Below are 25,704 nucleotides of genomic sequence, written 5' to 3'. Positions count from 1 at the left end.
CTCCTTTTGCCATATAACTGACGACCCAAGCTTATTAGGCTGGAAGCTAATAAGCTAGGCTTTTGGGAGAGAAAGACCTGCGTTTCAGCCCAAGTTCAATCAACGACTCAATGTGTGACCTTGAGAAAACTATTTAACACTATTAATCTTAGTTCCTTTATAAAGTGAAGATAACATTAGGTTCTGTCCATGGGTTGCTTAAGGATTAAATGATCATTATACGTAAAGCTCTTAATATAGTACTTAACATTTGGTTAAGTGCTCTAGAAATGTTAGCAGTGTTAGTAATATTAAGCGTATTAGTATAATAACTATGACTTTGTAATTCACTAATTTCCTAAGGCCAGCAATTTTTTTCCTTCTCTAATTTCTTTCTTAAAACCATGAAGACCACTCGGTAATTTTGGATGCACTCCAATAATTTTTCCCCAAGAGAATTATATAAGAGCCAAAACTGGTCTTCTTATTAATTTGGAAGAAAGTCTTCTACTCTGCCATACTATAATTGCAATTAGTTTTAAATCTTTAAAGAGTTCAAACATTCTATTTGTATTAATGTTAATCTATTTTATTTCATATTACTAGAGTCATGAGGAGCCCTCATGGCACAGTGGTTAAGTGTTTGGCTGCTAATCAAAAAGTCAACAAACTCACCAGCCACTCTTCCAAAGACGCAGCAGTCTGCTGTCGTAAAGATTACAGCTTTGGAAATCCTGCGAGCAATGGTTTGGTTTTTGGTTTGTGAGAATCATAAAGTCACCCTGTACACCAACTGCATAAGCTATTTTTGATAACCGATTTTGTAAAATACAAGATCATTGTGGCAAATACATATATATGTGTGTATATATATATATATATATGCATTTTTTTAAACCAGAAAAAACAATGGCAAAGGTAGTTCATAATTGGTTGTGATTTAGGAAATATTAAAATCATTATTTCCTGTTCTTGAGCCCAGAGAATGTGACCCAGCTGGAGCTAGGCCCTCAAGGACTCACAGGACACATCAACTGGGCCCTGAGGTATAAAGACAATAGCTAAAATAATCTCAGAAAATATCATTTAAGGAACCCTTCACTTAAGCCAGAACACAAAACACTTTCCACTCTTGTCTTTTTCTGTTAACATATTAAAAAAAAAAAAATAGTGAATAGAAATTTTTTGGACCAATGAAGACCCTCCTGACTGTCATTACGGAAACCTGTACCTGCGATTGTTAAAAAAGACGATTCAAAATGTAGGATCACAGTTTCTAGCCAATCTGTGAAAAGGTGAAGCTTTCAATTGTTTTGCCCAATTTGTAACGTCAATATATATTGATGACTCTGTAGCATTCCTTGGACTCGGGCAGACATGGCTGTGGCAGCATGCTTGTCCGTTTTCCCACTCTTGCTTATTCTGTAGCATTCCTTGGACTCGGGCAGACATGGCTGTGGCAGCATGCTTGTCCGTTTTCCCATTCTTGCTTATTCTGTAATACTTCCTTGGGTTCGCGCACACATGGCTCTAGCAGCATGCTTGTCCACTTCCCACTTTTGGCTTTTTTGAATATATGCCAAATAAAACTTTCTTTTTGTTTTACTAAAATTTGTGGTGTTTTGTTTTTCCTACAAAAGCTGCAAGGACACCTCTGGAATCATTTTAGTAAGTTCTGATTTAAAGTAAGTGGATCTGATGCAAATGAAAATAATTTGTTTTATAAACGCTATCTTTGCAAAAGTTCAAGTCATTAACATTTATTGTGGGCATGCTATGGGTCAGGAATATGGCTGCTTTTGGGGATATACAGAAAATAAAAGATATTCCTTCCTTTAGGAACTCACAGTCTAGTCAAGAACTTATTTGAGTTATAGGAAACCTGTGTGAAAACTGGCTTGGGTTTTCTCTGGCTTGGCCAAAATCTGTCTGAACCATTCAAAACTAGTTGGCTCCATTCAAGATTAATTTAATTAGTTATAATCAATTAGAATAATCCTTTCAATCTTTCATTCTACAAATATTCAGTTGACGGCATTGTTCTAGATACCAGAATACAGCTGTGAGCACAGTAAAGCCCTTGGTCTCAGGGAGGTTATAGTACAGAAGATCAGTCAATCGATCAATCAATCAATCAAAATCTCTGCTGATAAATGCTATGGGCGAAATTGAAGAAGTATGTGAGGGATGGAAGCGTTTGCTATTTTGTTAAAATTGGTTTAAAAAGTTCCTTCTAGTAACAGAAGAAATTTAGGGAGAGGAACATGTGGGCTTTGGGGGAGAGTTCCAGGCAACAAATTCAGAGGACCAAAGTTGGGAGAGTTGAAGGTATGCTTGAAATATTTAAGAATGAGCAATGAAATCAGTACGGTTGGGAGAGAGAAAGCCTTGGCAGAGTACAAAGAATTCAGGACAGCCAGGTAGTGAAAGCCAGTTTCCTATCTGTGAAGCTACTGGACGATTGTGAGAAGATGAATGACATGGTCTGGCTTCCACTGTAAAGGAACCCTTTTGGTCTATGTGTTGAGAATAGGCTGTCAGGGCATTTGGGTGAAAGCAGGAAAACCAGTTAGGGCAGAAATTAAGGCAACCGAAATCAAGGAACAAATGACAGTGTCTTAGAGAGAGTGGAAGCAGCGGTGTGTGGGTTGAGATGTTTCATTTCCTTAAAGTGTTTTGAATGTAGAACCCACAGAGAATGTTGTGTAGGGTGTGCAAGAAAGATAGGGGTTAATGATGAGTCAAGGTTGGAGCTGAGCTACCATAAAAATTAAGTCTGAGTCAGTTATTATTTATTAAGTGTCCTAATGTGGAGGGCAGGCTCTCATTCCTTGTGGGAAACCCGAGCTCCAATTTCTGAAAGAAAAGAAATGAGCTTCGATTAAAACGTAGAGAAATGTGCAGTGCTTCAAGCGGATGAAGGCCCCCTATTTAGGCATAACCTCGTCTGGAGACAAGTGAAAATGTTGTGGTCTCGCCACCTGCACAGAACAGAGGCAAGCAAATGTACAGAGATGTTTTTGGATCATCAGGAATGGAGGAAAAACCCAGTCCTATAAAATCCAGTTCAAGCCTGAGTCGGTGTGGTTCAAACCCAAATACAGTGAACTGACCCACTTATTGCATCTTCCTCAGGGTCAGAAATAGGTTTTACCCTACATCGTCTTAGAAGTTTTACTTTATTTGACTGTATGTCTTGGGATTTATTTGCAGCCTAAGGAAGCATCATGCTTGAAATTGCCAAGCCAAAATTGGTCAAGCACACCTCAAATTCTGGATGGCTGAATTTGCTGCCAACCCCCAGGTTCTGACTCATAGTGACCTTATAGGACAGGACAGAACTGCCCCATAAGGTTTCCAAGGAGCTGTTGGTGGAGTTGAACTCCCAACCTTTAGTTGAGCAGCCAAGCTTTTAACCACTGTGCCACCAGGGCTCCTGGATCTGCTGCCAGGCGCACTCTCTCACAAGATACCCGCATAGCAGTCTCCACTCACCTAAACAAGAACTTGGGTCCCAATGTCCATAAAGTTAGCACATTTTTCTTAATTACAGAGTAAGACAGGAGATTTTGCTACCCTGAGGAACATTTCACTGTCTTCTCATGGGTTAGAAAAATTACGTGTTTCTACCCCAACCATGGAAAACTAGCAGGCTTGGAACGTTCCATCTTATTTCTAGGAGTGAAAATTTTCTATATTCTTTCCATTTTTAAAGGCCAATGTGGATTTATTTATTGTTGAAATTTGTCTTTTTTTTTTTTTAATCTGAATACATTGTGATTTGTTTTTCCTCCATAGTGTGTCAGATTATCGACATCTGTTCAATGGCATTGGGTTTGGTTTGGTTTTTTTCTTATCCAGTTTCTTAGAAAAATTCTAAGACTGACTTGAGGAAATGAATTTATAGTAGCTTGGCCCCTACTGCACTACCACATGCATTTTAAATAACCCAGAGGAATTACCCATATTAATAAAAATGAATTATTAATTTTGTCTTATAATTTAATAGTTGAAGGCTGATTTTTTAGGCTTATTTTTAGAAAGAGGTTCCATTTAGGACTATAGTGGGCATGTTCAGATATACTAGTCTCTGTTTCAAATCTTACTTTGGGAGAGGGCAACTCCACCTGCAAATCTTGTTGCAGAGACAAAGGAGGAAGGAACAGATTCCAAGAAGGAGGGAGCCATGATTCTAATGAGACACTGGGCTACGGAACCAGAAGCAGAGAGCAACGGCAAGTTTGATCTCTAGGGGTTCTGGCAATAAGGAACGCTGATGTAAACCCAATAAGCTTGTCAGGGTCATACAGACATGGAGATGCTTATTTACACATGGGCTCTATCTGTTTTATTAAAAGCTCCAGGCAAGCAATGCTCCCACAAGATTTGGGACTGGGTTCACTGGGGATCATGTTCACTCCTCTGCTCCCAGGCTAATTAGACACAGCAGGTGACTCTGACGATGTTTTCCATGACAGCATCAGAAAGAGAACCGGAGTCAGAATGAGGGAATATAAATTAAACGGTGTGACAAGTGCCAGGGCTCTTCTGCTTCTAAGGCTCAGGTTCTTTATCTGATAAAAATAAGTGGCCAAACCAGGTGAGTTTTAAAATAGCTTCTAATTTTGAAATACAAATTTTTAGAAAAAGTATATTCTTTGGGAGCCCAATATTTTAAATGACCTTTTGGACAAAAAAAAAAAAAAAAAAGCAGGTATTCCTAGACCAAAGATAATACACACACATCTATAACTACCTTCTTCCTTCAAAGTTCAAGTGGGGGAGGTAATATGATGTGTTCTGCACAGCATCAGTTTCCTACCTCTCGGGCACATCTGACCTGGGAGACAACTGGAGGCTCCCAGGGATCTGGTTCCCCTGCACTTATATCAACAGGATGCATCGCTTGGATCTCTTTTTTTTTCCTAACCTGGCAGCAAATTTCCTTTAAGTCTAGGCCCTAATAACTTGAAAAATGCTTGAACCCAAAATTCCACGGGCTAGCACAAACACAGGCAATTAGAATATTTCTGTGACTCTCTTTCTAGAAGAGGAAAAGAATGAAAACAAACTTACTTCAAATCATTTAGGAACACAAATTCCAGATATGGGAAACTTTCTGATCCTAGAAGATTTCTTTTGCAATTTAATCTCTGAGACTTTGAGAAGTTTGCAAGAATCTTATAATCACTTGGAACCCCCAAAACCCTAGTTATCATTACAATTCTTCTATTCAGGAAAGTACCCAAACCCATTTCCACTGGGTCGATACGAACTCATAGCAACCGTATAGGACTGAGTAGAACTGCCCCACAGGGTTTCCAAGAAGCTGTTGGTGGATTTGAATTACCAACCTTTTGGTTAGCAGCCAAGTTCTTAACCATCGAGCCACCAGGTCTCCAGGAAAAGTACAGGGATCATTAACTACTTGTTATTGACACCTAACTCCATAGCAAGCATTGTTCCAGTTCTTCTATATTATTATTCCTGAGTGCCCACTAAATGTGTCAGGAAGTGTAATAATAACAACAAATACATGTCACACCTACTACGTGCCAGTGCACTAAATATTTTGCATATAATAATTTACTTACTTCTCAGAACAACCCTGTATGGAAGATACTGTTATTATCACCATTAACAGATGAGAAGACTGAGGCACAAAATAACTTTCCCAAGATCACAAAACTAATTGGCAGTTGAGCTACGTGTTAAAGCCAGCAGCCTAGCACTATAGTCTCTGACCCATACTGTACAGACAGTACATGCATTCCTTTCCTTGACGCTTACGGCATTCTACATTGGCAGGGATTGTCATTCTACTTTTAATATGAAGAAACAGAGGAACAGAGAGTGTAAATGACTGGAACGAGGCTACCCAGAGTGTCAGTGGCTCAGCCAGTTCTAGAGTGTGCGTTTTTTTTTTCTCATTACTGCATTCAAAAAAAAAAAGAAGACGACGTGTGTTTAGGTTTTTTTTTTTAAATCCCTGAAATTTAATGGCTACGATTTCAGAATATGTGCTTCTAAGCAGAATTTCAAGTAGTAGGATAAACAAAAGCCATGAATCCCTGAACGTAAGAGACATGGTTAAAAACAGCACAATCTCAAGGTTATCAGAGCTTTGTGAGTAAGAGTTCAAATCTAGAAGTCAAATTGATTTAAATATGAACCCAGTCTGAGTACAGAAACTTGAATGAGTTACTTACGCCATCTAAATTCTAAAGATGCTTCAGTGCTGGGCAAGACAACAACACTGGGCCTCAGAAAATGGAGATCTAGTTACAGGAATCAGAGTTGAAAATCAGGATATGTTCTTAGATCGGCATTAGCAGACCCGGTACTTAAACAAAAGTAAAAAAAAAAAAGATGAGGTTAAAACTAAATTTTGCTTGACACTGAACTCAGTCACCTAGGTTTTAACTAGGGCTCTTCAAGTCGTCCCCAACTATGGGCGCACTAGCATCTAGGGCTTGCAGTGGATGAATGAAGGCTGGTGTGATGGTTAAGGCTGTGTGTCAACTTGGCTGGGCCATGACTCTCAGTGTTTATATGGGATCACTCCCATGATCGAATCTGCTGTGAGTAGCCAATCAGTTGAAAGGGATTTTCCTTGGGGGTGTGGCCTGCATCCAAATATAAGCAGATGTTCAGGCTTTTTTGGTCATTCTGGATCCTGTGGCTGTTTCCTGTTCATCTGACCCCCATTTCTTGGGACCTGAGCTATCAGCTAATCTGCCGATTTGGGTTTCGTCAAATTTCACAGCATGTGAGCAAGAGCCCTGCTCTCCAACCTGCTGATCTTGGGTTTGCCAGCCCCTGTGGCTACATGAATCAGGAAAAGCCTCTATCCTGATCCACGAACTTCAGACGTTCCAGCCTCTACAATTGTGTGAGCCATTTCCTTGATATAAATCTCTCTCTCTATATATTTACCCACTTTACTTGTTTTGCTTCTCTAGAAAACCCAGCCTAAGACACCTGGCATAAGCATCAATGACTCCACCTTTGAGAAGAGAGCGTGAAGACAGAAATAGATTACCAACCCCTATCATTCCAAAGGAAACCATGCCAGCATAGTGGTTAAGAGCTATGTCTGCTAATGAAAATGTCAGCAGTTTGAATCCACCAGGAGCTCCTTGGAAACTCTATGGGGTAGTTCTACTCTATCCTATAGGGTCACCATGAGTCAGAATCAACTTGACGGCAACGAGATTTTTGGTTATCATTCCAGAAGGGAAGATGTGGTAATCGGTAATGCTTCTTTTTATGGTTTATTTGTCCTTAAGAGTAAAAGAAGATCTACCTCCCTAGATAGAAAATGTGGACAGATAAAGAACTACCTATCTCTGGAAGCAAATATTCACTAAAGATAGCACTGTCTCATACATTTTTTTCTCCTGAGTATTCATCATGCTAAGAACTACCAAACAGTTGGCTACTGAAACCTTTGCGTATAGGGGATGAGTTTTCATATGCCTGTAATCAGATTAAAGAAGGTCTGGGGCCAATCACAGAGTACTGCATTAATCAAGGGTCCTTCTCATCTTAATAGCATAAGATTTACATTTTTTTTTTTTTCTTTTAGTTCAAAGATGATCTTCAACTAACTGAGAATTCCATGTAAATATTGTTGGAAACTAGGCCAGCCTCAGGAAAAAAAAAAAAAAAAAAAGACTACAATTCCTTCATTGTAATAAATAAATCTAATGAACAGATCTGATTGCAAACAAATATGTGACCTCATAAGACAGAATATACCCTTGCTTACGAACCTCAAGGTAGAACTTGATACGTTTTCTCTGTTATTAATATTTTCTCTAACTTGGGTAAGACCTGATTATCAAATACGGTATGTTTAAGACACACGACAGCAAGAAATAATAATAATCTCACTCCTCTCTTTCTACTCTCCTAAAGTTTTGGAGTTATCCACTAATGTTCAGCAGGAAACAGACATGCCCTGCCAGCCACCTTGCGGCACTGAGGAACTTCCAGGCACATTGGGACCATTTCTCAACTTGCATAACATGATTGCACACATGTTGGGAATAATATGACTCATGCAGCACCATCATGTTTATTGGGAGCAGAGATGAGCCCGACGTGAGAGCAACTTGGATTAACATAATAGGAGTTACAGAGCAATTAAATTCTTCCACATCACATGTAAGTATAATGTGTTAATAAAAAAGTAATCGCACCTCCATTGTTTCTGCAGGTTCAGCTTAATTACATGGCAGTTAAAACTCTCTCCCCTTATTCATACTCAGCAAGGACTCCCTTTACCATCTGCTGGAATTTAATTAATATACATTAAATGCCCTGCTCTATTATTAAATGTAATTTAACAACTTCCCCTGCACTCTCCATTCAGGGCAACGTGAATGGAAGAAATAATCAAAGAAAACAGAAGCTACTCCCCTTATTAAAATATTATATACACATTTATCCACACATTACTTTATTTGATCTAATTTAGGAAAGATATTTTTCACCTCTTAAGCATGGAATGACTCTTGGAAGCTTCAGGAGTTCACAGTTTACTGAGAGCCAAGAAAGAATTCTCTTAGTTAGCAGAATTATCTGATTTGAAAATAGTTCCCTGGTAACCCTATTTCAAAAGGCTGAACATTTGAAGAACTGGTAGATAATTAGAAGGATAACAGCATGTGTTTCTTCCTCTCTAATGTTTTCAGTAAACATTTAATATTGAAATGTTATAATGTATACACCCACTCCTCACTTATAGAATATCTCATTATCCAAATTTTGCATTTATGACAACAGCAAAAAATCCTCTATCCAACTATTTTGCACATTAACTACGTCCATCTGGTAGTAAGGAACACAGAGGTATAAGGCAAGAGTAACGCTGGCATGGTGGTTAAGGCTATGTGTCAACTTGGCTGGGCCATGATTCTCAGTAGTTTGACAGTTATGTAATGATGTAATTTGGCAGTTACGTAATTTGGCAGTTATGTAATGATGTAGTTAGCATCCATTATGTGATCTGATGTGGTCATTCTCCACTTTTCCATAATGCCAATTTTCACTTAATGACCTGCACTTTGGAACCTAACCATGTTGATAACGGAAGAGTATGTGCACAATGAAAGGGAATAACAATGGGGCTTAAAGAACATAGCTACCCTTCTGAAGGAATCAGGATGATGTTAAATTTTCAGTTTAATGAACTAGCTGCTCTCAAGTTGAATCTGACTCACGGTGATGCCATGTATATCAGAGTAGAGCTGTGCTCCATAGGGTTTTCAACAACTGGTTATTTGGAAGTAGATTACCAGGATTTTTTTCTCATGTGCCTCTAGGTGGATTCGAATGTCCAACCTTCTGGTTGGCAGCCAAGCACACTAATCATCTGCACCATGTAGGGATTCCTTGCTTTATAAAACAAAGAACACTAAAACTACAAGCTTCCAAAATTTTTAAGTGAGGAAACAGACTCAGATAGGCAAGCACTGGCTTGCTGAAGATTACCTAACTAGCTATGGTATGGCAAAAATCTAAAACCCAAGCCACTGATGTAAGCAGGACGGGGCAATGGGAGTGGTCTTGCCCTTGCCCCAGCTTCAGGCAATAAGGAGAGGGAAGATATTTTATTTAGAGAGAAATTAAGCAAAATCACTAAACCACTTGAAAGTCAGTCTGCCCCCAATGTGCCTGCAATTCCAATGACGAACTACTTCTCCCAAAGAGGTAAACTTCTCCTCCCAAGATCTCCTCAGTTCCCATTGATATGTCCCTGCTCAGAGCTCCTGGGGAGCAAATCCAATCACATTCCACAATACTGTGCCACGTAATCTCAACCCACTTTCTAAAAAAAAAAGGTTATACCAAGAATGTTTCAAATCAAGTGATTTTATGAAGTTGATGTTCTATTTTAAACATATCTGAACTAACCCCAATAATGCAGATACCAGATTATGCTTTGAGGATTCCTGGCATGATAGCGCCCTCTGTGAAAACATACTTCTCAAGGAACTTTCATTGTTACCAAGACAGGAGAGAGGAAGTGTCTCAGGGATCCCTTGCTCTGAACTGCACATCGCTGAAAAATGAAAAATCCCTCTTCTCACTGTCGACACAGAAAACATCCTTTTTTGAACCTAATATCAGCCAGGATGTGAGTACCAAGGCTGTGCTCCGGGATCCCAGGGCTGGGCTCCGCAAAGACAGCTGGCTCCTTAGTATTTAACAAGCACATAGTGAGGAAATTCAGGCTGAAAAAATAGAAGATATCTTCCAGCGTTTCCTGTGTGAACCAGGTTTCTAACAGACCAAAACCTTCTCTTGAAGGGAAACTGCAAAACATAAAAAAGAAAACCAGAGAAAAATTTCTCAGAATGAAATTATAGAAAGTCATTTAGTATTGCTTCACCAACTTAAAAAGAGGTAACGGAGAATTACGGGTGATAAGTCTTTTTCTTATTGGTTTTCTTCTTCATATTCATCCTCCTTATGCAGCATATAAGGAAGGAGAGATGGTATTAGGAACAATAATTGGTACACAGAGGCATGGGCAGGACTGTTTTTATTCCATTCCAAAATTTACTTGGCCAGTGGTGAACAGTTGATAAGTTGTGGGTCTGAGACAAAACTCAGGCATTACAGCCTCAGTGCCTTCTCCACGCCTGTATAATATCCCATTCCTGAGCCATACTTTTACCATGTTCTCCCCTCTTTTCAAAATACCCTAATCAACTCTCCTTTATCCATCTACCCTACTTGCTGAAACTGCTTCAAAAACAGTTATAGATAGGCAGATAGATAGGTATATACATACATACATACATACCTAAATGTAGAAGTAGAGGCAGAGCTATCACACTTAATACGTGCCAATCGCTTTGTTAATTTAGGTAGATACGGTGGTGAGTATGATTTGTAACGTGGCAGGGGAAAGGAACATTAAACCAGAAGTTATAGTTCAATTATAAGAGTGTTGTGATGAGGCTGGGGGGGGAGGGGGAAGTGCTGTGAGAAGTATAATCTAATCAGCCTACGGGCCAAGTAACATATCCTGTTGTTGTTGTTACCGTACCATACCCATTGCCGTCGAGTCAATTCTGACTCATAGCGACCCTAAAGGACAGAGTAGAACTGCCTCATAGAGTTTCCAAGGAGCACCTGGTGGATTTCAACTGCCAACCTTTTGGTTAGCAGCCGTAGCACTTAACCATTATGCCACCAGGGTTGTTGTTAGATGCTGTCAAATGGGCTCTGACTCATAGCAACCCTATGTACAACAGAACAAAACACAGCCCGGTCCTGCACCATGCTCACAATCATTTCTATGCTTGAGCTCATTGTTGCAACCACTGTGTCAGTCCATTTCATTGAGGGTCCTCCTCTTTTGCACCAATCCTCAGCTCTACAAAAATGATGTCCTTCTCCAGGGACTTGTCCCTCCTGATAACAAGTCCAAAGTAGATGAGATGAAGTCTTGCCATCCTCACTTCTAATAAGCATTCTGACTGTACTTCTTCCAAGAAAGATTTGTTCGTATTTCTGGCAGCACATGGTATAATCAATATTCTTCACCAATACAATAATTCAAAGGCATCGATTCTTCTTTGATCTTCCTTATTCACTGCCCAGTTTTCACATGGATATGAAGCGACTGAAAATACCATGGCTTGGGTCAGGTGCGCTTTAGTCTTCAAAATGACACCTTTGCTTTTAAATATTGTCAAGAGATATTTTGCAGCAGATCTGCCCAGTGCAATGCATCATTTGATTTCTTGACTGCTGCTTCCATGGGTGTTGATTGTGGATCCAAGTAAAATGAAATCCTTGACAACATCAATCTCTTCTCTGTTTATCATGATGTTGCCTATTGGTCCAGTTGTACAGATTTTTGTTTTCTTTATGTTGAGGGGCAATCCATACTGATCTTTGGTCTTCATCAGTAAGTGCTTCATCCTCTTCACTTTCAGCAAGCAAAGTTGTATCATCTGCATATCACAGACTGTTAAAAAAGTCTTCCTCCAATTCTGATGATGCGTTCTTTCTCTTATAGTCCAGCTTTCCAGATTATTTGTTCAGCATACCGATTGAATAAGCATGGTAAAAGGATACAACCTTGACACACACCTTTCCTGACTTTAAGGTATCCCTTGTTCTGTTCGAACGACTGCCTCTTGGTCTATGTACCGAAGTTCCTCATGATCACAATTAAGTATTCTAGAATTCATATTGTTCACAATGTTATCCATAAATTGTTACGATCCACAAAGCCAAATGCCTTTGCATAGTCAATAAACAAAGATAAACACTTTTTCAGAATTCTTTGCTTTTAGCCACAATCCATCTGGCATCAGCAATAATATCCCTTGTTCCACATCCTCTTCTGAATCCAGCTTGAAATTCTGGCAGTTCTCTGTCGATGTACTGCTGCTACTGCTTTTGAACGATCTTTAGCAAAATTTTACTTGTGTGTGATATTAATATTTTCTCCTGTAGGAATATTATTTAAGCTGAGACTTAAAACATCAACAGACGCTAGTCAATAGGGTTCAGAAAAAAAGAAAAACTTGTGTGGAAGCCCTGAAGCTAAAGTTATTTGGCCTGTTGAAAAATTAAAAGGAAAGACAACTAGAGGCTGTGGTTGGAATCCATGTGAGAAATTACAGAAGTGAGAGGTCATGTTGGCCTGGGTGGAGTTAGTGGCAGTGGCAATAAAAAACTCACCTGTAGAAACAACAATGAGATTTGGGCATTGTTAGCAAGTCATGGGTAAGAAGGAGGGTTCGAGAATGACCCCTGGATTTTTATTGATCCACAAAGCCTAATTCAACATGTCTTAGTTCTCCCATTCTCTATGAGGCATGCAACATACTCTATAATGCCTGATATTAATATTAGTTGTTTTCATGTTGAGTTCACAAGTTTATGAGTCCTGTTCTTCCTTATAGCCTTAGCACTTTGCTCAGTGCCTTTCATGCAGGTAACTGTAAATGTTTATTGAATCAAAATTATTTTAGGAAAAAACCCTGTTCTACCAGATATTTCAGGAAAACTTAATTGGGATTAGATTATTTGCGTAAAGTCACATGGCAAAACAGCAATATTCTTGAATTTTACCCCTGGAATTCTCTCCTTCCAAGGTTCAGACAGGATCTGTCTGTTAGCTCAGTGCAGGTTAATGGTTGAACTTCGTTCTCTCAGGGATTATCCTTCCAGAATGTGCCTCCCAACTTCCATCACCAGCAAAATTAAAATCCCCTCATGATAAGTAATTTAAAAGGTGTGAATGGCTGAAAAGACTTAGAAGATGTTCTCATCCTTGTAGCTGAAGCTACTTGTCAAGCACCACTGACAAAAAGCCAGAGAAAGCTATGCTTGAAGGACCAGCCCTCACTCTCTGCTGTTGCTGACTGTTCCATAGGAAATGTTCAGTGAACTTACACTCCCGTACAGCCAGCCCATTCCCAGAATTCATATACATGCCTTATTTAAGGTATCGCTATTGTTTCAGGGATTTTTATGTTTGTTAGTTAATTTTTTCTTACTCAATTGTTTCTTTAAAAATGAAGAAAAAGTGAGAGTGGGGTATGAAGGGAGGGAAACACCCAGTGGAAACATTTAACTGTTATTCCCATGGTAGATAACAGCTCTGGGCTGACCCTCTCTTCTAAGGTTAACATTTTCTCGTCCTTTCCTTTAGAATTATTTCTTATCTTTTTACAGTGACATTAAAACTTCTTGAACATAATCCAGGTTAGGAATTGCATTTTCACTGTGATCCTATAAATATGCAGACTACACTTGGCGCATTTACTCATATATAATTGAAACGAATGTTTCACAAAATATTACTTAACCATATGAGGAGATACTTTATATTTTCTCAATTCATGTGACATTCTTTCTTTCCTTTCTTTTTTTATTGTGGCCTGACCAACTAATGTGTCCCAATTCTTAGTCGGAGAAACACTGCCTTATGCCACGTTGGCAAATATTATTCCTGGATATGAAAATCCATCTCATAATTGAATCTGATCTTTTCAAAAAGAAAATGAACCCAGTCATCACGGTGCACTATCCCCTGATGACTCTGGTTGAATATACTTCTGCAGTCAAAAGACCAAGACTATTTTTAGACCAGTTGGGAGTACTGGATATGAAAAAGGAAAAAAATGTTTATACAAAGCACTGGTTAGGTCACATTTGACTACATCTGGTCAAATTACTTCAAGAAAGAAATAATGAAATTGCAAAGGTTCCAGGAAAGACGAACAGCCAGGTTGAATTCACCTTAAACACAGGACAACTGGCAAATATGAAGACAGAGTTTTCCCGTAAAGGACTTCAGTCTTAATAGCATCTGCCCCCTGACATAATCCCCTTGCTTCACCTCCGAATCCAGCAGTGAGTCTGGGATTCTTTTTATTTGAATTCATTTTTTTTAGACTGGTATCAAAGGGTTTGTTTGGAAATCAATGAGTTTTCTTTATTTTGGGATCTAAGCAGCATGGATACCTCTATGCCCTTCCACTGTGAAGTCACAGTGCTGCGGCTGAGGTCCAGGACATTGCTTCTTGGCATAGCGGTGCTGGGCAGGTTAGGGTAGTGTTATGATAGCGGTGCTGGGCAGGTTAGGGTAGTGTTATGAGTGAAGTTTCTTCTCATGGAGGTTGATTTTTTACTTTATTAATTATGTACCTTTAACTACTTTGGGAGTCCGTAGGTGGTGCAAATGGTTAAAAAACTCAGCTGTTAACAGAAGGGTTGGTGGTTTGAGTCCACCAAGATAATGAGGCACTTTAGAAGAAAGGCCTGGTTATCTATTTCCAAAAAATCGTTTACTGAAAACACTGTGGAGCACAGTTCCATTCTGACATACATGGGGTTGCCATACTGGTACTGATTAGCTACCTTGAGATGAAGGCTAAGAGAGATCCATTCTTTAGACATGCAATTCCTAAGCCATAAGCAACTTTAGATATCATGCAATACTCACCCAACCTAACTCTTTCATTTGTTAAGACTTGATCAAGAAAATAGAATAAGTCTGGTCAATGTGAAGACTCAAATTCAATTTTACTGAATTTTCAGCCAGTTTTTTAGGAATTTTTTTAATGGTATCATTATGCCTGATACCACAAATGTGGTCCAAGAACTATTTAAGAAGAATACCATTTCCATTAAATCTGTAGCTGAGGAGGGGAAATACAACACTTGACCCTCCATAGATTCTTTTCACTTCTGTGTCTCCACCTGTTCCCTGAATGCAATCGCACAACCAAACACAAGCAAGTAGGGCACCCTGGGTGTGAGTAAGATAATCTGGTTGCTCAGGCAGACGAGGTAGAGGTGTGAAATGCTATGTGTGAGATCTCTTTGTCATCACTATCAACATAATCATTGTGGGCCTGAGCAAATATTTGTGTCAAGGTAATTGTCTGGAGAATTTATTAATTGCATTGGTTAATGGGCAATTATCAGATCACACCAAGATGCTCTCTCCTTCCTTTTTCCGCCACTGGTACACATAATGTAGCAACAAATTTTCCAATTAATATACTAATAGATTTGCCTTTATCTTGTGTTTCACTGGGAATTTGTTTAACCAAGACTTCACTAATACAAGCAGCTGTTTAAATTGAAAAATTGCAGTGCCTTCCCCCCACTACCCTGATAGAAGTCTTATCTGTGTGTGAAAGTGACAAGAACGTATCTTTTTGTTGAGACAGTGTTGGGATTAGCTAAACTACATAAAGCTGATTGGAAATAAAGGAAAATATTTGTCCCTTTTTAGGGTTCACCTAAACCTGATGTGAGTGTGTGAGTCTATCCCCTACGGAAACAGATCAGCACTCTGAGGGGAAAGGACACTCTATTTAGATATGGAAAGGTGTTGATCCTTGGCATTTAGGTTCGTGAAGAAAGGGAGGCATGAAGGGACAGGAGAATGGTATCTGAAGAATTTCTATGTAGGCTTCATGACTATTAATTATTTATTAGATTAAGTTTTAAACATTTTTATAGGGACATCTTAGATGCATTTATTACCACACTGTCTTTTGTGATGGCCATATTGAAGCATCAAGATAATGAAAGGCTGTATTTGAAGGACCCACTCCTGCTCAAGTAAACAGAACTTTTAAGAATCTAGTTTCTTACTGCAAATAAATATAACACTCTGGGCCAAACCCACATCACACAGGTTATTTCCTAAACATAAGCCAGCTCCTTGGATTTGGGTAAGTGCCTTGGTATGTCATCACATATTGAACTTTTTCTCATTTTTCTTTATTAGATGTAAAGATAGAACTGGTAAGGACCATAGCGTGAAGAGAAGGAAGAATGACTATGCTTGTGTCAGTGTGTGTGTGTGTGTGTGTGTGTGTGTGTGAGAGAGAGAGATTGAGAGAGAATGCGTAATGATATGGATGTATATTAAGGGTATGAATGGCCAGGTTACTAGACCACAGGGTGTCTAGAGTTGGATGAGAAGTGCTTCTTTGACAATCATGGCTGATCCATGGGAATGACATTGGTTGATATACGTACCAGGAGCATACCATTTCCAGACAAATCATCTCACAGGAACTTAATCCCTAGGTGGGCTAGTAAGCGTAATTTACTAGGATTAAAAACTAAGAAGAACAACAACCAGGAAAAAATCAGATAACAGAGTTTAAGGTCTTATATAGACTCCGCATTAAACCTACTGCCGTCAAGTCAATTCCAACTCATAGCTACTCTCAGCCTCATAACAATAAATAAATAAATAAATCCTTCATCTCTCTCACTTAGGAAGATACAGGGCCAAGCTGCTTGCCTCATTCACATGTACAGTTCCTGAGCTGGCAATAACGAATTCATGATTATGAGGCACTTTGAGATACCCTGAATATACATACATATGTGTCTGTATATATATGCATATATATATAAATCGACTCGATGGCACTGGGTTATATACATATGGAAACCCTGGTGGTGTAGTGGTTAAGTGCTACAGCTGTTAACCAAAAGGTTGGCAGTTTGAATCTGCCAGGTGCTTCTTGGAAACTCTATGGGGCAGTTCTACTCTGTCCTACAGGGTTGCTATGAGTCGGAATATACTCGACGGCACTGTGTTTGGTTTATATATATATATATATATATATATACATACACACACTTTTTTGTATTTCTTCTTTTCAGCAACGAAATCATCCCCAAGAGGGCTGGCTCACTTATTTATCACTTATTTATTTATGTGCACATGAATGAAATTTATCTGTGTATAAGAGAATATAGTCACTGACCTTTATAAGATACGAGGTAACAGCACTGTGAATCTTACTGCCTAATCACTCGCTCCTCAGCTAGTCCTCAGCCCACAAGGCACTGGTAAAATGCAGGCCGTAAGGAAATAAAATTTTAAAAAGTCAAGGAAGGGAATGACAGTAGCTAAAGATATCTGGCCCCCGTAGGCAAAGCTAAGGAATTTTACACATGGCCCCTGATGGCTGTGGAATGAAATGCTTCAGAGCCCTGTCTTTGCTAAATTTCCTTCAATTTTTTGCCTGCTAGGATGGAATTCATAACCTGACAGCATAACATTGTCTTTCAGTTATCTTGAGAAATGTGTAAGCTCCTTTGAGTGGATCAGTATTAAAGGAGAAAGTCTTGGCTCAGATGTGGAGAATGAAGGCAAGTAAGTCCCCTCCTTTTCCCACAGGCCAGAACTAAAGTAGGTACAGATATGATCCTCTCAGCTATGGAGAATCACAGAAGTCTCAAGACAAAGACAAGAAATTAGGGAGTTAAACAGTAATAAACCACCCCATTAATCAAACACACACTGCTCATTTTACTTACATTGCTAATCAGTGGTTCTTGAGTGGACTCCAACTCACGGTGAGCGCATGTGTTTCCGAGTAGGACTGCGGTCCAAAAGGGTTTTCATGGCTGTGACCTTTCAGATGCAGACCAACAGGCCTTTCTTTGAGGTGCCTCTGGGTGGGTCTGAACCGGCAGCCTTTCAATGAGTAGTTGAGCGCTTCACTGTGCCACCCAGGCAGCTGCATTATCAATAATCCATGTAATGGTAATGGTCTCTGCAGGTAAGTATCACTCTACCCATTTTACAAACAATCAGACTGAAGCTTCCAGAGGTTAACTGATTTTCTCAGGGTCACCAGCTCGTGGATAATGGTAGAATCGGGATTTGATACATGGTCTAATTCATTCTAAAGTCTTGTTGTTATATCACAAACTGCTTCCTAATAATGAATTTGTTATTGCCAGCCTGGAACCTGTGCAACTGAATGCTTTTATCTTATTGCATGTGTGCTGACTCAGTGTAAGGAACTCTGTCTTTACAAGGGTATGCAAAGTCACCCACGGACACACAGTGTCATGGAGGAGAAAGAAACAGACACAAGTACGTTGCTGTTTTTGTTGTTAGGTGCCGTCCAGTCCATTTTAACTCACAGCGACCCCTTGTGACAGACGAGAGCTGCCCCATACATAGGGTTTCCTAGGCTGTAATCTTCATGGGAGCAGATCACTAGGTCTTTCTGCAGTGGAGCCTCTGGGTGGGTTCAAACTGTCATCCAAGTGCTTAACTGTTGCACCACCAGGGATCCTTAGACACTAGTACAAGAAGCTGTAATGAGCATATAGTAGATACGCCCACAAAAAGTCCAAGGAGCATCGGGAAAGAAAAAAAGATCATTTCTGCCTTGAATGATTAAGAACAGGCTCATGAGAAGGGTACAAATTTAACTGTGCCTTGAGGGATAACTATGCAGACATGAGTAATGAAAACATTACAACCAAAGTAAAAAATTATTGGGCAAAGTCTGGGAAGTTCATGGTTTAGTTGGAATAGGTCCTAAAACACGCTACAACATGAATGAACCTTGAAAACATTATGCCAAGTAAAACAAGCCAGTCACAACTGACAAATATTGTATGATTTCACTTACTTGAAATATCTAGAATAGCCACGTGTATAGAGACCAAATTTTGTTAGTCGTTACCTGGGGCAGGTAGGAGATATCATGGATTGAATTGTGTCCCCTCAAAATATCTGTCAACTTGGCTGGCCATGGTTCCCAGCACTGTGTGATTGTCCACCATTTTGTCATCTGATGTGATTTTCCTATGTGTTATAAATTCTGCCTCTACGATATTGATGAGATGGGATTAGTGGCAGTTATGTTAACGAGGCAGGACTCAAGCTACAAGATTCGATTGTGTCTTGAGCTGATCTCTTTTTAGATATAAAAAAGAGACGCAAGCAGAGAGACCACATACCACCAAGAAAGCAGCACCAGGCACAGAGCATATCCTTTGAACTTGGGGTCCCTGTGCTGAGAAGCTCCTAGACGAGGGGAAGATGGATGACAAGGATCTTCTTTCAGAGCCGACAGAGACAGAAAGCCTTCCCCTGGAGCTCATACCCTGAATTTGGACTTCTAGTCTGCCTACTGGACTGCGAGAGAAAAAAATTTGTTGAAGCCATCCACTTGTGGTATTTCTGTTCTAGCAGCACTAGATAACCAAGACAGAAGGGAAGGGAAGGAGGAAACCCAATGCCTGGAGGACATTCGGCTTTTGTTAAAGGTCACTACAAGATTTGGAAAAGGACACAAGTGATGGTTGAGCAACATGGTTGAAAACCACGATGGGCATAATTAATGCTGCTGAGCTGGGCATGTGAAAACTGTTGAAAGCTCAAAGTTTGTTACATATATATTCATTACACACACTCACACATACAAAGATAAATATTAAAAAAAAAAAAAAAAAGTACCTAAGTGTTAAAGTCGACTTCAAAACCCAAATCAGGAAATTTAGATTTTATTCTGCATACAATGGGGATATTTGAGGATTTCCAAAGACCCTAGTGGTGTAATGGTTAAGAGCTACGGCTGCTAACCAAAAGGGTGGCAGCTTGAATCCACCAGGCACTCCTTGGGAACTCTAGGGGGCAGCTCTGCTCTGTCCTATAGGGTCGCTAGAGTTGGAATCGACTTGACGGCAACAGGTTTGGTTTCAGATTTTTAAAGATGAAAGAGCTGTGCCTGCTTTATGAATTGTGAAGATTTATCTCCCCAGTATGCAGAAGGTAGAATTAAGAAGTCTTTAAGCTATGAGAGAGAGTCTGATAGAAATAATAATTAAAATTTCTGAAAATAAATCTCTGAACTGAAAGTATTTCATGACTTTAGGAGATTTGGAAAAGGTGGCTGAGTTGCCAATGTGTAGATGTAGGGAAGTCCTCACCACAGTACTATTAGATAATGACCCAGGATAGCACCAATCCAGTCAGTGTCCCCTTGGCTAGGAACTCATTCCCTGCTCTAAAAAGATGACACTCATTTCTAGAAGAATGTATTGAATGTATCTCCTGCAGGGTGTGAGCAATAAACAGTTTCCATCCACCAAGCTTTGGATAAGCACTAAGGGCAGTGAGTTTAAGGCCGTGCACTTTCTGACAAGTGTCTGGAGAGCACTTAAGTCTGCAATCTTCTCTCTTAACTGCAAGCTAAGGTAAGCTCCGGGCTGACATCCTCTTATACAAGTTCAGAATCTGGAAAAGACACGTCCATGTACTTAAGTCCACTGTCTCTCTGCACAGGGGCAGCTTAAAAGTACCTGGCAAAAAGGCCAAAATTCTTCTTAAGAAGTAGCTTTCAGCTGTCACAATCAAAAGCACCAAATGAACTATACCCTCGCCTCCAGATCGTAAGGCTACAATCTGAAAAATGGTCTGAAAAAGATTTAAGGCAAATAAACCCAAACCATACACACCATCATCATGTTGTTGTTGTTTTCAATTACGCTCCCAAGGACCCGAAAGCGGAGTTACCATGGAGCTAAGGAAGTTTAAGTGTCAGGGTCCCTGACTTGCAAGGGTTCTTCTGAGATTCTGAAAGAGGCTCTACAAACAAGTGAAGCTATAGTAGTTGTTGGCTTTTTGTTTTAAGGTGGAAGTTTGTTGTGAATTTTTCTTGTCTAGATGAACATACTTATACTTGATTTTATATTATTTTTTTATGAAGACCAGTACCAGCTGCTGTCAAGCTGATGCCAACTCATGGTGACCCCATGTCGTCAGAGTGGAATTGTGCTCCATAAGGTGTTCAGTGGCTGATTTTTCAGGAGCAGATCACCAGGTCTTTCTTTCAAGGTGCCTCTCAGTGGACTCAAACTGCTAACCTTCTGGTTAGCAGCCAGGCACATTCACTGTCTGCATCACCCAGGGATTCCTTTTTTATAGCAGCGTCTCCAAATTGTATAAACTGTCCCTGCGTGATTTCTTGAGCTGGGATGGTATAACTTCCTGATAAACTCTACAAGATTAAATTGTTTAAAATATGTATATGCCTAACTAAATTAACTCACTAAATACAGTTATTGATTTCAAGTCACTTAAATATTGGGGGTTATATTCCAATCACTAAATTGGTTTGAGAATCATTGTTTGGCAACCATTCATTTTGGCAACCGAAATTCAAGCCTCAAGTTGGAATTCTGAAGGATTCTAGGGGCAAGATACGGAGCCCTGGTGGCGCAGTAGTTAAAGTGCTTGCTGCTAACTGAAAGATCAACAATTTGGATAAACCACCTGCTCTGCAGTCTGCTTCTGTAAAGATTTACAGTCTTAGAAATTTACTGTGTCCTATAGGGTCCCTATGAGTTGGAATCGAATTGACGGTAATGGATTTGGTTATTTTATTTTATTATATGGGCAAAAGAAACACCAGAACAATATAGGAAACATGTACAGAGTCAATGTACCAAAAAGAATTGGTCTACATTCAACCATTTCAGGAGGTAACATAGGATCAAAAGCCTATGGTGTTGAAAGAAATTCAAGCTGCACTAAAGGCACTGGCAAAAGACAAGGCTCCAAGAATTGATGGAATACCAGTTCAGATATTTCAAAAAAAGAATGCAAAGCTGGAAGCATTCGCTCATCTATGCCAAGAAACTGGCCAAGTGACTGAAAGAGATCCGTATTTGTGCTCATTCCAAGGAGAGGTGATCCAACTGAACGTAGAAATTATCGAACAATATCATTAATATCACATGCAAGTAAAATTTTGCTGACGATGATTCAAAAATGGTTGCAGCATCTACCGGAGTGCCAGAAATTCAAGTCAGATTCAGAAGAGAACGAGGGACATCATTGCTGATGTCAGATGGATCTTCACTGAAAGCAGAGAATACCAGAAAGATGTTTACCTGTGTTTTACCGACTACGCAAAGGCATTTGACTGTGTGAATCATAACAAATTATGGATAACGTTGCCAAAAATAGGAATTCCAGAACAATCTGAAAAACGCTTAATTGTGCTCATGTGAAATGTGTACACAGACCAAGAGGCAGCCGCTCCAATAGAACAAGGGGATACAGGGTGGTTTAAAATCAGAAAAGTTGTGCGTTAGGACTGTATCACTTCACAATATTTATTCAATTTATATGCTGAGAAAATAAGACTCATTAACAACCTGAAATACACAGATAACACACCTTCCTTGCTGAAAATGAAGAGGACTTAAAGCACTTACTGATGAAGATCAAAGACTACAGCCATCAATATAGATCATACCTCAACATAAAACAAAAATTTCCTCAATCATCTCTCATATGCATGTGAAAGCTGGAAAATGAATGAGAAGAACCAAGAAGAATTTATGACTTTGAATTATGGTGTTGGGGAAGAATATTTAATATACCATGGACTGCCAGAAGAACAAACAAACCTGTCTTAGAAGAAATACAATCAGAATGCTCCTTAGAAGCAGGGATGGTGAGAATTCTCACATACTTTGGACATGTTATCAGGAGGGAAGAGTCCCTGGAGAAGGACATCGTGCTTTGTAAAGCAGGGGGTCAGTAAAAAAGACAAAGACCCTCAAAGAGATGAACTGACACAGTGGCTGCAACAATAGGCTCAAATATAGCAGGGACTGTGAGGATGGCCCAGGACCGGGCAAAATTTTTTTCCGTTGTACACAACTGAAGAAAAAATACAAGCCTCAAGTTGCAATAGTGAAGGATTTCATGGGGAGAATATTAAATGACGCAGGGAAGCATCAAAAGAAGATGGAAGGAATATACAGAGTCATTATACCAAAAAGAGTTAGTCCATGTTCAACCATTTCAAGAGGTGGCATATGATCAGGAACCGATGGCACTGAAGGAAGAAGTTCAAGCTGCTCTGAAGACACTGGCAAAAAACAAGACTCCAGGAATTGATGGAATATCAATTGAGATGTCTCAACAAACAGATGCAGAGCTGGAGGTGCTCACTTCTCTATGCCAAGAAATATGGAAGACAGCTTCCTGGACAACTGACTGAAAGAGATCCATATTTATGCCTATTCCCAAGAAAGGTGATCCAACGGAATGTGGAAATTATAGAACAATATCATTAATACCACACACAAGCAAAATTTTCCTGAAGATCATTCAAAAACGGCTGCAGCAGTGTATCAACAGGGAACTGCCAGAAATTCCGGCCAGTTTCAGAAGAGGACGTGGAACCAGAGATATCACTGCTGATGTCAGATGGATCCTGGCTGAAAGCAGAGAATACCAGAAGGATGCTTACCTTTTTTTATTGACTATGCAAAGGCATTCGACTGTGTGGATCGTAACAGATTATGGATAACATTGCAAAGAATGGGAATTCCAGAGCACTTAATTGTGCACATGAGGAACCTTTATATAGATCAAGATGCAGTTGTTTGGACAGAACAAGGAGACACTGATTGGTTTAAAGTCAGGAAATGCGTGCGTCAGGGTTGTATTCTTTCACCATACCTATTCAATCTGTATGCTGAGCAAATAATATAAGAAGCTGGACTATATGAAGAAGAATAGGGCATCAGGACTGGAGGAAGACTTGTTAACAACCTGTGTTATGCAGATGACACAACCTTGCTTGCTGAAAGTGAAGAGGGCTTGAAGCACTTACTAATGAAGATTAAAGACCACAGCCTTCAGTATGGATTGCACCTCAACATAAAGAAAGCAAAAATCCTCACAACTGGACCAATGAGCAACATCATGATAAACGGAGAAAAGATATAAGGTGTCAAGGATTTCATTTTACTTGGATCCACAATCAACACCCATGGAAACAGCAGTCAAGAAATCAAAAGACGCACTGCATCGGGTAAATCTGCTGCAAAAAAAAAAAAAAAAAAAAACCTCTTTAAAGTGCTGAAGAGCAAGGATGTCACCTTGAAGACTAAGGTGCGCCTGACCCAAGGCCTGGTATTTTCAATTGCATCATACGCATGTGAAAGCTGGACAATGAATAAGGAAGACCGAAGAAGAGCTGATGCCTTTGATTTTTGATGCTGGAGAAGAATATTGAACATACCATGGACTGCCAGAAGAACGAACAAATCTGTCTTGGAAGAAATACAGTCAGAATGCTCCTTAGAGGCAAGGACGGGAAGACTGCGTCTTACTTACTTTGGACATGTTGTCAGGAGGGATCAGTCCCTGGAGAAGGACAGCATGTTTGGCAAAGTACAGGGTCAGAGGAAAAGAGGAAGACCCTTAACAAGGTGGACTGACACAGTGGTTCCAACAATGGGCTCAAGCATAACGACGATTGTAAGGATGCTGCAGTACCAGGCAGTGTTTCGTTCTGTTGTGCATGGGGTCACTATGAGTTGGAACTGACTGGACGGCGCCTAACAACAACAACAAACCAGTGTTGTGAGGAATAGGAGTCCACTCAACAGCACCTAACAACAACAACAGTATTATGGGGAAGGTTTTATAGAAACAATAATAGCTCAGTAACCAGATGTCATACTGAGCTCCAGAAGCGTTAACCGATTCATGTCCAGAGTCAAAGATTGCAGAAAGTCAGCCATATCCTTCTATCTTTTCCATCTAAGGTGATAAATATATCAACTATGGGTCCCAACAACTATATAGATAAATACCATGCTTCTTTTTTCCTTGTGTAGGATATTGGCCTGCCGATAAACAACATACTGATCAATAAGAGAATTGGCAAATGTTTTATGTGGAATGTTTAATGAGCTAATAGCAGCTAATTAAGAGGAGTAAGGTTTGCTCTGTTAAAAAAAGAAATTATAGATTCTACAGTAGATTCTAGCAAATCATACCATGTTCAGGGAGGTGATAAAGGTAAATAAATTGCAGAGGCTGTGTCCCCAACAACCGTAAGCAGTGTAGCATTTACACAGGTTTAAGGGCAAGAAATCAACTCAAATTTTTTAAAAGTTGTTGAGTTCTCTTGCAATTATGTAAATAAACAAGTATTGCCAGCACCTAGTCAAAAAGTGGCTTTGGCTTTATGAGTTTCAGGGCAGTCCATCTGGCTTCGTGAAGGCTGGGGAAACCAACTCCTCTGAGTCCATCAGCATGTGTGCCTTCACATCATGCCACTCCCAACATGGCCAACCATTTTCACATAACACCGATTTACGCATAACGGACTGGTCTTTGGAACCGAACCATGACGATAAGTGAGGAGCGGGTGTGATATATATACATAATACATACATACATATACATATATATGTACACATTCATATACATATAATAATACATATGTGTATATATATTACTCATATACATATATTATTTCATATATACATAACACACACATATATACTTGCATATCCTATATTTAAAAAAATATTTTTATGAGTATAATATTGCATTAAAATCTCTTTGAAAGCATGTTTTTTAATGGCCTC

Source organism: Elephas maximus, chromosome 22, assembly GCF_024166365.1.
Source record: "Elephas maximus indicus isolate mEleMax1 chromosome 22, mEleMax1 primary haplotype, whole genome shotgun sequence".
Lineage (NCBI taxonomy): Eukaryota > Metazoa > Chordata > Mammalia > Proboscidea > Elephantidae > Elephas > Elephas maximus.
Note: the sequence above shows the minus strand (reverse complement) of the source record.